Below are 18,058 nucleotides of genomic sequence, written 5' to 3' on the forward strand. Positions count from 1 at the left end.
ACCAGTCACATTTAGGACTGTTTAGGAATAATTTGTTACACTCCCTCAGTGTCATGCACCAAATAAACGTTGCCCCGAATAGTAAGTTAGATAGTCATAAAAGTGCCCCCTGCTTGCAAATTGGGGCAGTTCTGAACTTGGGAAGACATACTATATAAATGGTTTTGACAAGAAATCGAAAGATGCGTGGATTTGAGCTTGCTGCGAGCACTGTTTTAGTGCTAATTCTTTCACACACATGCACGCACACATACCCACATTGACAGCAAGATTTTTCTGTGTTTTAAACGCTCGCTGCGGACATCTTCAGTTATGTAATAAAGGTAATCAGTTCACATCCTGGCAGGACCAACTCACACGCATGCTATTTAGTACTAATTCTTTCACACACATGCATGCACACACACACACGCACGCACATTCACAGCAAGATTTTTCTGTGTTTTAAAACGCTCGCAGCTGATATCTTCAGTTATGTAATAAAGGTCATCAGTTCACACACACACACACACACACACACACACACAGCACATTCACAGCAGGATTTTTCTGTGTTTTTAACGCTCGCTGCTTACATCTTCAGTTATGTAATAAAAGGTAATCTGTTCACATCCTGGCAGGACCCACTCACACAAGTGCTATTTAGTGCTAATTCTTTCACACACATGCACGCACACATTCGCAGCAAGATTTTTCTGTGTTTTAAACGCTCGCTGCTTACATCTTCAGTTATGCTCGCTGCTTACATCTTCAGTTATGTAATAAAGGTAATCGGTTCACATACTGGCAGGACCCACTCACACAAGTGCTATTTAGTGCTAATTCTTTCACACACATGCATGCACACACACACACACACGCACATTCACAGCAAGATTATTCTGTGTTTTAAACGCTCACTGCTTACATCTTCAGTTATGCTCGCTGCTTACATCTTCAGTTATGTAATAAAGGTAATCGGTTCACATCCTGGCAGGACCCACTCACACAAGTGCTATTTAGTGCTAATTCTTTCACACACATGCATGCACACACACACACACACACGCGCACATTCACAGCAAGATGCTCGCTGCTGAGATCTTCAATTATGTAATAAAGGTCATCAGTTCACATCCTGGCAGGACCAACTCACACACATGCTATTTAGTGCTAATTCTTTCACACACATGCACGCACACACACCCCGCAAGATTTTTCTTTGTTATAAATGCTCGCGGCATACATCTTCAGTTATGTAATGACGGTCATCAATTCACATCCTGGCAGGACCAACTCACACTTCGAGCTTCTAAGGTGGATGAATTGAGTACCGTTACATTGGGTAATAGTAGTTCATTTTCATTGTGTTGTGAGGGGCCCCTGCTGGCCAAAATAGACTGCCACGTTAACGCATGTATGCAACACAGAGCCAGTGGTTCAACGGCTACGGCTAAGGGGGATACATTTATCAATTTGTGTGCAGACTAATTACTGAGATTCATGCGCATCAGCAAAAATGGAGGCCTGCGGGTCGGTAATTCTCATCACATTTTCTGCCTCTCTGGTCATACCGTCACACTAAATTGCCTGGAATGCGGCTCACACAAAGCCTCCCTTTACCTGGGGAATGCTTCTGAGGAGACCGCTGCCCACAGCAGAAAATTATTAACTCACTCTGTCTATCCATTGCACTCACTCTATCGCCAACACTATCTATCTATTTATCTATCGCACTCACTCTATCGCATCCCTACAGCATCACTCAGCACCACCACAGCATCACTCAGGGGCACCACATCACTACAATGCGCTACCACAGCATCACTGAAAGCCACAGCATCACTCGTCGCAACCACAACATCACTCAGCTCCACCACAGCATCAATTTGTGCAACCATTCAACAACAACTGGTTCAAATATGTTCTCTCAATGTTTCAAGCTTTATTACAAATGTCACAAAAAGATGTTAATATTTCACTTCTGTTCTTGGATTTTAGTCACAATAAAATACACTGAACATAATCTTCACAAGTTATTTACAAAAGTTTAAGCTATTGCCATTCTAAATTACAATAACTTATTTAAGTATTAATTATTAAAAATAAATTAAAGCCATTGTTATTTGTAATATCAATACATCTAAGTCACGTTAATACAATACATATTGCATTACAAATGCTATAGGTGTCACATTTGCGAAAGTTAAAACTATTGGCATAGTAAATGACAAAGCTATTAATTTTGCTATTTTCAAAACCAACACATAAATACCAAAGTTGTCATTTACAATACCAATAGCTCAAACTTTCCTAATGCGAGACCTATTGCATTGCAAATGCTTGGTGTGCCCTTTTGCCCTCTATTCCCCTCGTTTTTTGTACCCTTCTGCCCTCTGTTCCACTCGTTTTTGTGCCTTTTAGCCCTCTGTTCCACTTCGTTTTCCCCTTGTTTTTTTGTGCCCTTCTGCCCTCTTCCACTTGTTTTTTTGTGCCTTTATGCCCTCTCTCCCACTCGTTTTTTGTGCCTGTCTCCGTCACACTCGTTTTTTGAGCCATTCTGCCCTCTGTCCCACTCGTTTTTTGTGCCATTCTGTCCTGTGCTCCACTCGTTTTTTGTGCCTTTATGCCCTCTCTCCCACTCGTTTTTTGTGCCTGTCTCTGGCACACTCGTTTTTTGAGCCATTCTGCCCTCGGTCCCACTCGGTTTCTGTGCCTTTCTGCCCTCTTGCCTGCTGTTCCGCTCGTTTCCCCAGCCGCTGTGGCCTTTTGTTTAAATATTGTTGTTAATCAGAGCCCCTTCATGGGCTCGGATTAACAGCAATACTTAAACGAAAGGACACAGTCTGCCTGCGCTTTACTAACAAAAGCGTAGACAGTTGCCAAACACAGCGTGTGCTAAAGTACACGCTGTGTTTGGAAACTGTCTATGCTTTTGTTAGTAAAGCGCGGGGCAGACTGTGGCCTTTCGTTTAAGTATTGATGTTAATCGGAGCCCGTGAAGGGGATCTGATTAACAACAATATTTAAACAAAAGGCCACATAGCTGCAAGCATCACAATCCCCACCAGCACCCCCGACTCCTTAACGGCACTCCTCACGCCCGCTCCTCCGCCACCACATGAAAAAGTGCCTCAAGTTCGCGCCGTTTGCTTCTTTAAAGCGGCGGACGGCGCGACTCTCGAGCGACGTCCAGTGTGCGCGCTCCACGCGAGGTGGTGCGGGCTGACGTCAGGGGTGGTGCGCGCACACCCTAGAGGGAACGATGCTCACGCCTACAAATCCCTCCACAACAATGGACCCCAATACCTCAAAGAAAGTCTCCTTCCACATACCAAAGAGAAACCTCCGCTCTGCCGACCTTGCCGAAATACTGCACATTCGCAGAGCCAGAGCAGGTGGAAGAGCCTACTCCTACATTGTGGCAATGACCTGGAACGAGCTCCCGCTCAACATCAGATGTTCCCCCACTATGCATACCTTCAGGAACAGCCTCAAGACCTGGCTCTTCGGCTGAATCGTAGTAGTACGTACCTCCTCCCCCCCCTCCCCAGTACCATGAGACCCTCACAGGTGAGTAGCACGCTTCACGAATCCCCAATTCATTGACTTACTGATAGCAAATAAGGATCAATAGCATTTCAAAAGTATGTAATGCCATATTTTCAATCAAAAAGGCTCCTGAGCGGCAGCCCCTCTAAGTATTACAAAATGCTGCTTGAACTGTTTCAATTCAAAGACACCCAGGAAATGACACTCATCACGTCTAAGTGCCAAGAAGGAACCACAGGTGACAAATGTGATCAAGGTCATTAGTCAGGCCTATTGCCCTGCTGCTATGTAGACCATCACTCCTGGGGTTTGGGGTGCTGCCCAGAGTCATGTATGAGTGAATTTTTTTTTTTTTTTTTAGTTTTTTAAATGGCCCATACTTCTAATTTAAAAAAAACTTTAAAGCAGCCATGAACACCTTGGGTGGGACACTGCACATCCTGCTTTGCCAATGGCTGTCTTCTCTGTACGCAGTGGGGAGCAGAGTGGCACTAGGTCGTTGTGCACCAGTGCTTCGGGGCTGTCATGGCAGGGTACAGTTACCCGCTTTGTGGTGTTTTCAGGTGCCTATCACATGCAGCTATTTAGTGTATTCCACCATTACCCCCAACAGTTAACCTCCATCACTGCTTCTTAATTTCTAAAATATCCTCACGATTAAGCACCTCGATCAAGGACTCAGCTCCTCGCTTGGGGCTGCTCACAAAAGGAGACTGACAAGTGCAGGAGGTGGTGCAGCTGGTTCCCGCGGAATGGGCCTGGAATTGTAAATAAAAATAAAAAAGCTAGGGTTACATTTATAAGATATTGTATACGTGGAGGGCCTATCTGGGGGAAAAGGACAACTAAATGATTAACCCACTGCAATAGGCCCAAGCTAGATGTGAAGTTCATATAATTATTCAGCGCGTTGGTCACATTGTTTAGATATAGCACTATATGCAAGAACAAGCAACAGAGCGGGAGAGTGGTGGGAGTCAGAAAAAAAAAGCCTCAATCACAGCACCACCAGTGGGAGGACACCTAAAAAAAGTCAATCAGTTCTTAGGTCCATGCTCCTTGGAAGGTAGAACGACAAAGTGAAACCAGAATGCGATAACCATCGAGAAGCAACGGAATAAGAGTAATGGACGTTTTTTTTTTTTTTAACAAAAGATCTTGCACGCGATATCGCATGTGCCAGCTCAGGTGAGACCTAAAAAATAAATACATTACGATTTCAAACCATTCAGTAACTCGTCTTTCAGCTTATCTTTGAAGGAACCCACATCATCACTGAAAATTGCCTTTTTGATGACACACAGCATCATCTTAATTGTAGGAACACAAAACCTGGGCACACATATAATTGACAGTTCGTCACAAAGTAATACAAGTCTGGTCAGCACCGGATGTAAATCTTGTAGCTTTAATGCATGTAGTAAAACATGGACAAACGCCAGCCGACACGTGTTTCGTCAAAGGACAATGCCAATGACTCTTCAGGGCTTAACGACCGTCATGTTAGGGATCAGTTGTCCGGTGATACTTCCAACCCGGATACGGGTAAAAGAAAATGAGAAACCGTATAATGGAGGTGGTCAGACGGGTGGATGAGTCCGAGATCACGGAGAAATCTGAAAAAGCAGCACTTCTCCTGTAAGCGTCTAGTCGGAACGGGTAACCCGTTCTGACTAGACGCTTACATGCTTACAATTATATGTGTGCCCAGGTTTTGTGTTCTTATCATATAGTGCAGGACCCTGCGCCTGTCCTTGTGAGGGGTTTTGGGTTTTCCCCTTTCCTGGTAGCACCATACCCTGAACTATTTCCTATATCCAGTTATCCTCCACAGCTACCCTTTGAGCGCCAAGAGCCTGTCACACCAAACCCTGCACAGTAACCATCATCTTAATTGTGTCATGGCACCACCAATGATGGCAACAAAGCGAGTCTCCCCATATCACACAATTCGGATTTACTGCAACATCACAAGCGACACCTGCGCACTGTATGACAAAGAACACGGGACTGCATTATCAAAAATATATTGTAACAGAGGACAAAATTGTGAGTAGAAGATGGAAGGTGTGGATGGCACATGCAAAAGACGCTAGATCTGATCTATTTTGGGGAAAGTTATATATTGCCTAAGTATTTTAGGAAGGGTTGAAAAGTAGTTTGTTATTTTGAATTGCAAAAGTGCTGCCCGAGGACACAGCTTAGAGCAGAGGTCTTCAAACTTTTGGATGCCGAGGACCCCCCTGTCAACATTTTCAAGCGTAAGGACCCCTCCTGACAAAAATTTCGAAACCTCTAGGTTATGAGGAAGGTGAGGACTAAATTATGTGACAGGCTTGACTAAATTGTGTGAGTAGAAAATGTAAATAATGTTTTGTGATGCTGCATATTTTGGGGTAGTATTGCTTTATTATTTAGATTTTTTTTAAACACAGTAATACTAAGGAAAGATTTCACCCTATCAGTACCAGTTTATAACCAAAATACATCAATTAACATCAGAAAGATGTCTAGTCAACCTCTGTGAAAGACCTCCCAATCCGCAGGAATACGCGCTGCCACATTTGAAGCTCACCTGGCCATGGCCGGGAGAAGCAAGGGTGCATTCAAACCTTGGCGGTCTTGTGCAGAGTTAAGCAGTTTACCCATGCCCCTTTCCTCTCACCCCCTTCCTTCCATCCCTCTCTTCTCTCCCAACCCCGGATCCCTCTCTCACATTGCAGGGAGATGGTTATTAGCCCCAGGACACCTTTTGGTAACAGTAGCGCACTACAAATGTAAATAATAGGCAGAAGCAGGGGATCCACAAGACCCGAACTTCGGGGAGGGGGGGTTAACACTCCCAGCCAGGACTTGTCCAAGCACTGGTTGCACACGGTGCAACAGTCTTTCCACCTTCTCCATGAATTCCCTCACTACCACTCACCAACAATACACCTCATCTCTCTATAGCACCTGTCTGACAAACATTTCATTTTTTTATAGCTCTACTCATAGTTTACTCACACTCAGTTCTGTGATCTGCATGGTACATCTTCTTTGTACCAGGCACTTTAACCTTCTGCACTGTGTGGGTGACAAGAGTGCCCATGTGACTGCACGGTGAGAAATGCAACAGTGTGAGTAGGGTAAAAGGAGTGGCTGCAGGGTGAGTGAGGTGACCAAATGAATTTGGGTTCAGCTGTAAATGCAGAGTGGGACAAATTAGTGCATGGTTAGTGATGGCCTTGTTTGAGTGAGCTACAGATTGAGCAGTAAGGGGGGAGTGCATGGTGATCAGTATGAGTGCAGGGTGCAGGGTGAGCGGGTAAATAGTGTGAGTGCATGGTGAGCGGGTAAATAGTGTGAGTGCATGGTGAGCGGGTAAATAGTGTGAGTGCATGGTGATCAGTGTGAGTGCATTGTGATTGCTGCGAGTGCATTGTGATTGCTGCGAGTGCATTGTGATTGCTGCGAGTGCATTGTGATTGCTGCGAGTGCATTGTGATTGCTGCGAGTGCATTGTGATTGCTGCGAGTGCATTGTGATTGCTGCGAGTGCATTGTGATTGCTGCGAGTGCATTGTGATTGCTGCGAGTGCATTGTGATTGCTGCGAGTGCATTGTGATTGCTGCGAGTGCATTGTGATTGCTGCGAGTGCATTGTGATTGCTGCGAGTGCATTGTGATTGCTGCGAGTGCATTGTGATCAGTGCGAGTGCATTGTGATCAGTGCGAGTGCATTGTGATCAGTGCGAGTGCATTGTGATCAGTGCGAGTGCATTGTGATCAGTGCGAGTGCATTGTGATCAGTGTGAGTGCATTGTGATCAGTGTGAGTGCATTGTGATCAGTGCAAGTGCATTGTGATCAGTGCAAGTGCATTGTGATCAGTGTGAGTGCATTGTGATCAGTGTGAGTGCATTGTGATCGCTATGAGTGCATGGAGATTGCTATGAGTGCATGGTGATCAGTGTGACTGCATTGTGATCGCTATGAGTGCATGGTGATCAGTGTGAGTGCATTGTGATCAGTGTGAGTGCATTGTGATCGCTGGGAGTGCATTGTGATCGCTGGGAGTGCAGGGTGAACGTGAAAGTGAAGGCGAGAATGAGAAGTGAGTAGTCTGAAAGCAGGGTGCATTCCCAGAAACTTGAAGCGTAGGGTTTCAGATATAAGTTAAACTATTGCTATAATGGCATTAATCAGGGTTCGAGGGTGGAGGAAATAAATAATGTGCTGATCCTGCAACAAACTTCCAGTCTAATGATTAGGGTTACCAGCTCATTATTTTGATGGCCCAGAAATAAGCAGTCACCTACAGCTGTATTTTTTGCACTTATCTGTGAATACTTAGAACAGCAAATATAAATAGAACGCACTTTTAATTGTGTTCTAGGGATGCCTCAATGATCCATGACTAATTATTAAAGAGAATAAAGACAGAAAAGTCACATAACTAATTAATACATACTTTTTTATTTATAACTCAATTTAGTGTCAAGAGCAGGTCCCTGCAGGATCTTTAAACACATAGCAGGCATGTTTCTTTTGGCAACCCACCTTTATATTTATTTTCATTAAATGCATTCTCACACTACAGCAGTAAGTGTAAAAATACAAATGTAAGGAATAGGCAGAGTGGGGGCCCAGGAGGTACTGGAACCCTAAAAAAACTAAGCTTTGGTAATAAGTTAACAAAGGCATGTAAATATGCGAATGGTTTTCAAAGACCTGGGAAAACTTGGCCGGAGATAAGACTCCAGACACTGCCCAGCCGAGGCTCCAGGAGCGCGACCTGCTCTGCAGCAGCCCGGGCTGAGACACAGGATGGGGGAGGAGGGGGGCTGAAGCCCTGGAGGCCAGGGCAGAAGTGACACTCGACCCCTTTGCATCGCTCCACGGCCACCCTGGGGGTCGCGCCCCACAGTTTGAAGACCCCTGGCTTAGAGGAAAGAATTGGAATACCGAAGAGCGGGTACTTAGGCATGTAAAAGATAAATACAATGTGTCGCAAAATGCGTTCGGTAATCCACAAAACGCCCACCTGGAGACACCGTGATCTCTCAAGTTATCCAAAACAATATGTGAATACATACATTTTCATCTACTTTTTTCTTTGCAATCTGAGAAGTGTAGACCAACGTACTCTATTATAATAAAACTGCAAATACCAAAACGCAAAGAAAATGGAACAGATTTACTAATCATATGCAAAACTTTGAAATCTTAGAGCTTTGGTGCAACGCGAGATCAGTAAACATGTTGGTAATATGCAAACAGCAAACAGGCTTTTAAATTTTATTCTTTATTGATCAAAAGCCGTCATAGCTTAATATACCCACGGAGCGCTAAAATATAGAACAGTTATGTTTTTTTAAGCGCACCCGAGCTGTCACGCTCTGTCCTGGAGAGAAATACAAAACGAAGCTCATTTATGAGAAAAGCGCACTTTTGACGTCAATGTTCCGCGCCAGCACACATCGCAAGAGAGAGCTGCGCTGCCCCTTCCTTCAAGGCGTTCATAGGACAGGCCAGAGCCGTGCATAAAATTACCTTGTGCAACATAACCACGAAGTCTTTTGAGGCGCAAATACAGCTTTTTGCTCACTTACCTCCAGCTCCTCTCAGTCCGGCAACCAGCAACGACCCAATACTGCCATAGAGCACACTTTACACTCTGACCGCCATTGCTGCTATTGTGTCCTACCCACGGATTGGCCGGTGTACTATCAATAGACCCACCCCATCTCTCTTTACACCCCCAGCGTTTCCACGCATGCGCATAATTAAGCTCATGCGTGTAAACCCCATGTCTTGGCTGCATGTATTTTTAAGCTCCCCACACTTCTGCCGGTTTAGTGCGCATGCGTGTGATTGTGCGCATGCGTGTGATTGCACGCATGCGCTTTCAAGATCCAGCGGCAAGCGCTACTCCTGCTTGAGCAGCGTTAACCGCCGTTCGGCTCCAGCAGCCACAGGGCCCGGTGTAACACCGGCTGTGGAAGAGGTGCTACACTGCTGTGTCTTCCATTCGTCTTTCCACTCTTCTTTTCGATTGGTTCCGTTCTTGAACAGTCATAACACGTTCGACCTATCCGCACTACGCATAATCTTATCCGAAACCACTTCGCCTTGTGTCATATCACAGCTGACTAACCAGGTCGCCTCCAGCTTCACACCAGATTATTAGTATTCTCTTGTATTTTACTTAAGATCTATATAACAGTCACACAACGTCCAGATCAAACCTGTTTCCATGTTGCGGATACATGGTACAGGTCATTGTTATAAACCCAGTAAATCAGTGGAAATATCCTTAAATACATGTCTTCAGAAATGAACGTGAAAATATACCTGTACTAACCTAATATTTTTATTTTACTTTTTTAACTATCCTGATTGTATTTGTAACGTCTAACTATGTAAATATCCTTATATAATGTACTTGGTTCTATTGTAAAGCGCTCGGACCCGTGGGTAAATAAAGTCCACGCTATATAAAGCTGCACCAAAAAAAAAAAAATCTGCATAAAGATCCCTCAACAACGCAAAACAAAACATAAGCTCCGTGTTGCTGATTGTTTAGAAATAAAGCAGTTTGAAATATTTCGGCTTTATATCTAGGGTGACCAGATTTTGAAAAAAAAAACAGGGACAGCTCAGACATTAGCCTGTACATCTATGCCTGACCCAGGTGCGCAACACCCATTGAGCTCACAGAGTACGCCTTGTATTAATATATCTGAATCAGGACAATTGAAAAATGGAGCTAGAGCCAATATTTTTCTGCATTTTCTATCAGAGGAGTATGGCATATTTGCATATGGTTAATCCTAATCTATACAACCACTATGGACTAGAATGCTTATAATAAGAATGACCAGGGACTGACATTAATTCAAGCATTCCACCTTTCAACTTTTTCTTCTTCTCAGTGAAACCCCTGGAGTGCAATGGGTATGGCCAGATGTGGGTCCAAAAGCTCGATGGGAAAAAAGATAATCTGCAACTCGCATAGGAGACATGGCAAAACTGAAACATATCTAGAATTGCTTTTCTTTCCATTAAGACGTGACATAGTAGAACTGTTCCTGTCCGAACAAGGCCAAGACTGGTTTGCATAAGTTTTGTCCCTGACAGATGTGACAGTGAATAAAAAAACAGACTTGAATTCCGCCTAAGTAATGGCCAGTGTCTAAGATTACTCCAAGAACTCCTCCCTTTGCTATTTGTTTTTCTAAACAGATCAAAAATTTCAACAGTACTTTTTGGGATATAACTTATCTTTTTTATCTCCAGATCTGGATATAAAAAAAACTGGGAGCAATGAAAATGAGAAAACCAGGGTAAATTTAAAGCGCATGTCAGCTTAGGATCAAGAAAGACAAGGCTACTGTGTCTTGAGGATGATGCCTAGTGTTGTACGGTACTCTTGAAAACCCAAAAATAAGATTTATAAATCTAATGGCGTTCTTCAGAGTGGAAACCAAAAGATTCCTAATTAACAAATTCATACCCTAATAGGGTTAGACTCACAGGCCCATTGACATTGCACCTGTTGACTTTGTTCCTACTTTTGTTCTTACTTTTGATACAGCTCCCCCTTATTGTACACTGTGTTTCACCCTTGCTGCCTGCCTACACCTGATTTATTGTATTACCCTCTTGGTTGTATTTTGCACTTTATTTTCTTTCCCTCCCTTACTCTTATGGATATGGTTATAGATATTGATTTTTGTCCTGCCTCCCATCATATTGTAAAGCACTCTGTTATCCCTCGGGATCTTGTCTGCGATATATAAAACTTTATAAATAAATAAATAATAAAAATATCAAGAAAGTGGAAAACTGGACGATTGATAGTTCTGCTGTACAATATTCATCTCCACCCTCTTCAACACATACATACACATACATACATTCTGCCTTGGCCTCATTGGCAAGAATCAACCCCTGGTCATGGAGTTCTAAAAGTGTAAAACAGAATCCACACCTCATCAGTCCCATCCTTACAATCCTCTACCCTGTATGGTAGCTAACATGTCAATATCACGTCACAGGATACTGTGCGTTTATGGTCTCAACAAGAAGACACTTATATGGCGATTAGCAAAAGTCAAAGAGTTATTTTTTAGGTTTTCATTCCTTAATACCCTAACCTAACTCTGGCCCCTATTTTCTTTAAGAGATAAAAAAAATGTGGTATAGTAGGAAAGTTATTGGGTTGAAACACGCAGTCCGGTGTTGCATTTTCTATTCTCCTTTTTGACCAAATTGTTTGATATTGGGCAAATTATAGTCTTGCTGGACCTTTGTCCCAGATCTACCATTAGCTCATAGGCGGCATGAACTAAATCTGAATGTAAAGGTTTAAGGGTGGGAATAGGCTGCTTCATACTTACTTTTTACATTCCTCCTTTTTAGTAGCCTCTTAAGGTGAACAGTCTGCTAAAGTGGCCTTAGTGGTCACCTACGATGCTACAAATTCAGCCTCCCAGGTATCATGTAAACAAAAGCTGGCCACCCAACTTCTGAACAGTGGCTGATCACAGAATGAGTGCTGGGGCATCCAACTGAGCTAGGAAGCTTAATGCTTTCCGGTTGGGCTGTTTATTTTACATCCCTGATTTATTAGCCTGCAGAAGTCCCTTTTATGAGCAAAAAGCAGGACTTTTGGCGTCCCTCAACAGCTCACTTCAAGAAGCCGGAGAAATTTCTAAAATATGGGCCAATCCTTGAGCCTGCAACCCTAGTCTGCTGCACTTCACAGCACTGAACCATGACTGTGGGGTCCACAGTAGGCCCCACCTTAAGCCTTTGCAGCACTGTATCATGGCTGTGAAGAAAAGGGGAAAGTTGCCTCCCCTCCCCTGCGCCTCCTAACACTGGATCTTTGCAGCAAGGCCCGGGGGAAAGGGCCCAGTGGCAAAGCAAAGGTGCCATTGACCATGGTGCAAACAATGGCTGAACACTACAACACAGTCATAATTTGGGTGCAATGGGTCACTAACACTTCAGGGCCCAGGGGACACTGCACCTGCTGCACCATTGATAACCTCAACTTTGAGGGACCACTTATCCTTGGCCTTGCAGCCTCCGTCCAAAGACTGTTTTTTATGTTAAAGAGCTACAGTGAGTTATGTTGGGAGATGCTATTGCTTTGCATACAAACATTGTGTTTTAATAATACACCTATGTATAAAGGCCAATGAAAGATCAGTGAAAGTTTTTTGCAAGATTGGGCTTGAGTCAAAAAACATCTGGCAAGCCCCAAATCACTTAATGAATTAGAAAACACACACCAATACCTGTAATTGCTTAGTATACTCTTAAATTATGCACCCAAGTTGCACAAGTATGTTTCTGTTTCATATATGGCTGTTAGACACACAATGTATAACCAATAAAGTGACTTTGTGATAAAGTGACACAATGTGGACAAGAAGACTGACAATACTAAATGCAAAATGGCCTAAACATAAGACAGAGGAATAATTCATTTAACAAAATGTTAGTTCTCTCATTTGAAAACAGTTAAAAATGCAACCAATATTATCACAGGCACTTTTTAAAGGCTGCTTGACTTAAAGCATGGATCATTATTGTGATCGTCGACGAGTCAACCCTGTGGGTATGTGCTTCGGGTTAGACATGACGGGTCTTACTGAGGACTAAATAAATGTGAACAGCATGAGTGGGGAGACAAATGCTCACATCAGAATTGTGTATGGTGTGTAAGTTAAAAAGGGAATATCAAGGAGGGGACCATAAGCGACTCACCTAGATGTAAGGTGGCTTTAGATTGGTCATTAGGCAAAGAAAAGCCCATCCAGGTCAGGATGGAGCCCAGAAAATGGGCTCCATCCGAAACAAGCATTTGCAATGTAATAGGTCTCGCATTAGGAAAGTGTGAGCTATTTGTATTGTAAATAACAATTTTTTTAAATCTGTGTTGGCTTTGAAAATATATATATTAATAGCAGTGTTATTCACAAAGCCAATAGCTTACACTTTCTTAATGTGAGTCCTATTGGCTATGGCAATGCTTGTTGGTAGCAAGCAAGGACAGTGCTGTTGTAGTGCCGAGTGATGATGGGGTTGGGCTGAGCGATGTGGTGGTGTCCCAGAGCAGAGCGATGTGGTGGTGTCCCAGAGCAGAGCGATGTGGTGGTGTCCCAGAGCAGAGCGATGTGGTGGTGTCCCAGAGCGATGTGGTGGTGTAAATGTAAATGTAAATGTATTTGAGCTTATATAGCGCACAGCTACCCGCAGTGGGTTTCCCGGCGCTTGCTTAGGGAACCCGTCCTGGTATTCCCCTGTGAGATAACCCCGGCAGGGTATCCACAAGGTGAAAGCCAGGCATCCCGCCGCGAGAGGCCGTTGTGGAGATTAAGCAAGCTATTGCCCAGAGTCGCAGAGTGTGAACCCGTGAGTCGAGAAGGCACCGGAGCGAGAATTATCGAGTCCGTGGAATTTTTAGCCCAAGACCCGCCGAGGCGGGGAATGAACCCTGGTCCAGGGCCGATCTCAGCTTCCGGGTCTGCCGCCTCTAACCCCTGAGCCACACTTCTCCACTGTTGTGTGGCGTGCGGCAGTGCGTGGCGTGCGGCAGTGTGTGGCGTGCGGCAGTGTGTGGCGTGCGGCAGTGTGCGGCCTGCGGCAGCGTGCGGCCTGCAGCAGCGTGTGGCCTGCAGCAGCGTGTGGCCTGCAGCAGCGTGTGGCCTGCAGCAGCGTGTGGCCTGCAGCAGCGTGTGGCCTGCAGCAGCGTGTGGCCTGCAGCAGTGTGTGGCCTGCAGCGTGCAGCAGTATGAGGCGTGCAGCAGTGTGTGGCGTGCAGCGTGTTACTGAATACACCAACCAAATTTGGGTTGGTGTATTCAGTAACATGGAGAGTAGAGTGTGACAGGCATACTGGGCTTATTGAAACATGCTGAGGGAACGAGTGTGCAACAAACAAAGCGAGAAGTGGAGGAAGCGTCCAGGGGCAGTCTCGGTCAGTGCTGGTGGAGACAAGTTGTGAGTCTAAGTAGAAACCTGAATCTCCGACAACATAGCCTTTTAGGGTTCTCAACAAAGGTCTCTGATCGCAGTTGTGATTTACCCCTAAGCAAAGACAATCCTTTTAGAGTTATTTTCTTAATGCAGGTCTTCAAGACCAAGCACTGCTCTTGGAATATAGGTATTTAAACTCTTTGATGTCGCACATACGGCCTTGAATTGGGAGATCAACAGCTGAACTATACATTTTCTGTTTTGCGTGTAATCGTGTTATATCTAGGGAGACGGACGAGAAAGCTAAAGTGATCTGCGGAGGGGGAGCACACGAGTGGTGTACGTATGTGCCTAAGCGAGGCGCTTGGGAGAGCGAGGCTGACCAGGAGAGAGGGGGAAAAGGGAGGGTTTACGTAAAGCAGAGGAGCCTGATTATGGCCACAGCTTGAAGTCTTTGAAGTCTACGCATGCTGGCAAATGCTGACCTGCAGAGCGCATGAATGGGAAGAGCGGCCGGCCGTGGGAGGTGGGAAAGGAAGTAGGAGAGTGCTGGTGTGCACACGCGGGGGCGGGGAGTGGCAGTTTTTGAAGTGTGATGTGAGGCACAGACAAATGGTGGTTTGTGGCGTGGCTGGTTCGTGCACGCGCATAGTTCACATGAACTGTGGCTAATCCGCCGTTGGTAGACTGTTCTTTTGCCCTTACTATAATCTCCGCCAGCAATGCACAAGCGCATTGGCAGACCGAGACCTAAAAAGGGGGGTCCCAAAAGGGGAGAATGATTCCATAGTTAAAACTGCATTCATTTGTACATATGGGCTGTCTGCATACATATACATAAAACAGAAGCCAAAGGGGCTTCAATAGCTCATCAGTTTTCAGTTGCCAAAAAAGAGGTTAAATACGGAGTCTGCGGTAAGTGCAGCGTTAGGTATAAAGTGTGCGAGGCTGACCAGGAGAGAGGGGGTAAAGGGAAGGGTTACGTAAAGCAGAGGAGCCTGATTATGGCCACAGCTTGAAGTCTTTGAAGTCTCCGCATGCTGCCAAATGGTGACCTGCAGAGCGGGTGAATGGGAAGAGCGGCCGGCCGTGGGAGGTGGGAAAGGAAGTAGGAGAGTGCTGGTGTGCGCACGCGGGGGCGGGGAGCGGCAGTCTTTGAAGTGTGATGCGAGGCATAGACAACTGGTGGTTTGTGACGTGGCTGGTTTGTGCACGCGCATAGTTCACATGAACTGTGGCTAATCCGCCGTTGGTAGACTGTTCTTTTGCCCTTACTATAATCTCCGCCAGCAATGCGCAAGCGCATTGGCAGGCCGAGAGTGCTGGTGTGCGCACGCAGAGACGGGGAGCGGCAGCCTTTGAAGTGTGATGTGAGGCACAGACAAATGGTGGTTTGTGGCGTGGCTGGTTCGTGCACACGCATAGTTCACATGAACTGTGGCTAATCCGCCGTTGGTAGACTGTTCTTTTGCCCTTACTATAATCTCCGCCAGCAATGCACAAGCGCATTGGCAGACTGAGACCTAAAAAGGGGGTCCCAAAAGGGTAGAATGATTCCATAGTTAAAACTGCATTCATTTGTACATATGGGCTGTCTGCATACATATACATAAAACAGAAGCCAAAGGGTCTTCAATAGCTCATCAGTTTTCAGTTGCCAAAAAAGAGGTTAAATACGGAGTCTGCGGTAAGTTCAGCGTTAGGTATAAAGTGTGCGATAAGTGCAACATATCTTCCCAATCCCCATAGTATTCTAGAAAGTACAAAAATTTGATTTATTTAGAGAGTTACTTCAAATCAGTTGGATTGAAAATTATTTTAAAAGGGCAGCCCTAGACTCAACTAGATAATCTTATTTTCGTCATTTTCTTCCCGCGGCGCATGGAGAGCAAATGGTACCGGGGAAACACGTCTAATATACTCTGGGAAAAATATATAGAGTGTGGCGGCCACCGAGCAAGTGTGCATGCCTACTCAACAACTTACGTTGGTAGTCGAGTGACGGTTAGAGGCCGTCAACCACATCATGTGAAGACAATCAGCAACGCGAGGAATGGCTTGATGTCCATTAAGTGAAAGCCAACAGAAGTCCACGGTGTAAAATGACACATACAGCCTAGTTGGAAAGTACACGTAAAATCACTGATGTTCAAAGGTAATAAGAATACCGTGGCATGTAAAAATGTAACACGAGTGGCACTTTTTTTGTTGTTGTTTTTTTAAAGGTCACATTCAGCCTCATCAAACGTCCGAAGTAGGCTAGGAGGTTGGATAATTGCTGCAAGGTAGAAAGGGCATGTTCAGAGAATTCAGATACAGGCGAGCGAAAAAAAACAACAGCGTGGAATATGTATAAGGCATACCTTGATGTGTCTAAATCAAAGCAACAATTATTAAAAATACTGCAACCAGCTTCGTTAGAAGGTCGGGGGAATTCACTGATGTTGCAGGGTAAACATACCCACTAGCCAGCGTGTAGCATACGTATACCATGTCATGTGAAACTGTAACTTGAGTCGTAAAAATATTAAAAGGCCAGATCCAGTCCGATAAAAAGTCAGAAGTTGGCCAAGTGGTTGGATAACTACTGCAAGTTACACAAGCCATCTTCAGAGACCTCCGAAATGAGTTAGCGAAAAACAATAATAAGGATTAGGGTGAGGTCCGGGTATGAGCAAAGTTGTTACGAAGTTAACAGGCGAGAAAACCTTAGTGTAGGTAATGGGGAAACATCTCAAGGAAACATCAGTATACACGCAGGTGCCATGGAAATATCCAGTACAAGTGCAATATGAAGCTGACATTCTGTGCGTTTAACATATCCTAACAGAGCCTATCCCATTGCGGTGAAAGCTGACAAGAAGGTACGAAGGGGTTCATATAAAATGCATACAAAGCTGACAAGGTATACTTGCGTTACTGTTCTTCTCAGCGAGTACTGTGAATCTTTGACACACATAAAAGTTAAACAATGCTCTTCATCGTGAGTGCCATTTATTCATATACCACATTCCAGTTACCCAAAGATCTTGAGATACAATTTTCGCTGAAGGTGACAAAAATGCAGATCATAATTTGCCTCTTCAGATCAACCATTGCTAAGTAGCCCTGCCTGCCTGTTGGTTTCTTCAAACTCGCAGAGATCATGGTTTACTGTGTCTAAAGTGTGAATCCCTTTCCATTCCCTCAGAGTCAAAATGGACGTGATATCATCACCTCTCGGGTGCTGATTACTTGCCCCAACACCCACAAACTCAGATATTCTGCACAGTGCCCCATAGTCTGAAAGTGTTCAACTAAGGGGGCTCCCTGAGCCCACATCTGAGTCTGCTACAATGCTGGAGGATCCTAGCCCTCACCTTTTAGCATATCTGTCTCACATCTAAACTGTCACAAGGGCATCTGATTGCATATACTCCATCAGAACTATTGCAGTTTGTATGGCTCTTGAGTCTATATTTCTGGTTGGAATGAATAAAGGTTTTAGTCGTTACAGCTAATTCACAGGCCTTACAAGGACTACATTTATAGAGGTCCAAAAGTGGTGGTAGGCTC

General features: G+C 44.7%; 1 protein-coding gene across 5 annotated transcripts in view; it reads right to left on the reverse strand.

Moving 5' to 3' along the window:
- ANGEL2 (angel homolog 2) overlaps positions 1 to 18,058 on the reverse strand; it is a 387,853-nt gene that overhangs the window by 288,454 nt on the left and 81,341 nt on the right. Inside the window, exon 1 of one of the 5 annotated variants that reach the window (XM_086927873.1) lies at positions 9,124 to 9,244. The exons of 3 other annotated variants lie outside the window; for them this stretch is intronic. The gene's annotated coding sequence lies outside the window, so the exon portion shown is untranslated. Of the gene's footprint in view, positions 1 to 9,064; positions 9,103 to 9,123; positions 9,245 to 18,058 lie in introns of those variants that run through there. One more of the 5 variants, XM_086927874.1, reaches the window with a different exon arrangement.

The sequence above is a fragment of the Lissotriton vulgaris genome, chromosome 6, assembly GCF_964263255.1.
Source record: "Lissotriton vulgaris chromosome 6, aLisVul1.2, whole genome shotgun sequence".
Taxonomy (NCBI): Eukaryota; Metazoa; Chordata; class Amphibia; order Caudata; family Salamandridae; genus Lissotriton; species Lissotriton vulgaris.